Raw genomic sequence first — 2,048 nt, forward strand, 5'->3', positions numbered from 1 at the left:
TACACGTAACCATATCACGGGCTCAAGTTTAGAGCTCATCCAGGAGGCAATACTCCATTTGACACTGTAACTAGTTTACAGCATACATCCTTGCATACGGAACCCGCGCCCGCAGTGCGCGCGGCAGTCAAAACTGTGCTATGCTGTCAATCATTTGCCTTTCACCGGAAACAGGGCATTTCGGATTTTGTCGATCTATCCATCCCGTCGAAACGACGCTACCAAAGTGTTTATTCGCGAAGTCAGTGCAACTAAATACGTTATCAATATGGTTTTGCCGTCTTCTTACACTTGATTCGAAAATGCCAGCCTGAATTCGCCTTAGAATAGTTAGAAAAAGTACAAATAACAGCCAAAGCACAACAGCTTACGTTCGAATTCTGCTCGCCGGCAACGCAAGTTTGTTGACAAAAAAAATGCCACAAAATATTTTAAATGGTTGTCTGGCCCTCTATTAATAGCGTTCACGTGAATTTTAAATGGGGTATCGGGAAAGAAAAATTGTCAAGCTGATATGTGTTTCGTGTAAACATACATTTTCAAGTTGCAAGAATTTGTATAAGCACTACAAACCTTTTACTGACCATTACTCGAAGGAACTCCCTTTATAAGCTGCAAGGAAGCCGCTGATGAATTTTGCACAAAAACCTCGGCCCCTAACACCGGAAAGCCAGACTTGCAAAGTTTGTTTAGCGGAAGGCTCACTAAGGAAGAGCTTCTAGAGCTTGCCCTCCCGCAGGTCGCCAGATAGGTGCAAAAAAGCTGATTCATTTCCGAAACGAGTAAGATCTAGAAGGTGCAGTCAATTTTTTTTTCTTGTATTGTGCGAAAATTTATTCAAAACTTTTCCCTCACTCCCAAATAAGAACATGCTGTGTCTTGCAATTCTACAGTGAATTACTATTAGGCCAATACGAGAATCAATATCAAAGAGGCAATCCCAGGGGTTTGGGGGAAGAAGAGAACATGGCTTATTTGAACTGGGGAACAGAGTAACAATATCAAAATATTTTAGGGAGCAAGGGAAGAAAACCAATAGTTATATTTTAGGGATAAAAAAGCTGGGAACAGGTTTCAAAGTAATTTGGGGAACAACGAAACACAAGCAAATATTTAAAGGGAACAAGGGCCCCTCTCCCCAAGGAGGGCCTCATTAAATGTTCTACCTCTTTAATCCAACAGCTCCAACAGCTCCAACAATTTGTGAACGACCGACATGAAAAGAAGACTCTCTTAGAGAAATAAATTATTTATAATAACACTTTAGCATGCGACACAATGCTCAGATGCTTACGAGCACCCTCGTGCCCGTGTTTGTAAAAAAGCACCATGAGGTATTCCTTGCAGCTGGTTTAGGCATTGTTTCATCTTTCAACATTGGGCAAATCCAAATCAACTCCATTCTCAGAGGGCACTGGGGAAAGAAGCTAGAAGAAAAAAATAGCCTTAATCCAATTCTCCCAAGGCAATCTTTAAAGAATAAGATTATTGAAGGAACACTTTTGAGTGCCAACCCTAAGTCTTTTAAAACAAGTGCAAACAATATTAAGAATCTTTAAATTCACAAAATGTCTCATATTCAATTAGATTTGGCTGCAATATTACTTAAGACTATGCAGAACTATTTACCATAAAATGTGGAACATTTCCTGCCTATCTAAATATTACACAAAAGGGCTCCAAAAAGCAACCAGTTAAGTTTTTAGATAAAGATAGTGTCTCTATGGAGATCTGACACAATACCTAAAAATTAAATAGTTTGATGCAATGAAGACATTGAATGAACAAGCAATCAACAAACTGCAGCAATGTATTTTAGGTTCATAAAGTGGGGATGAAAAAAACAATTCCTCAACTGATGTTTCAATATGCATTTAAATTAATTTTCTATCAACAAGTCAAGGGACTGACTTTTCAGTGTCTATTCACTGGTATTGATTTACGTTTCCATGATAAGTTTGAAAGTCAATCTGGCAACCACAGTGCCCTATGAAATGGGAAATAACTCTATCAAACCTTTTAAACTAAAATTTTACAAGGGACACCAT

The sequence above is a fragment of the Montipora foliosa genome, unplaced genomic scaffold (assembly GCF_036669935.1).
Source record: "Montipora foliosa isolate CH-2021 unplaced genomic scaffold, ASM3666993v2 scaffold_432, whole genome shotgun sequence".
NCBI lineage: Eukaryota > Metazoa > Cnidaria > Anthozoa > Scleractinia > Acroporidae > Montipora > Montipora foliosa.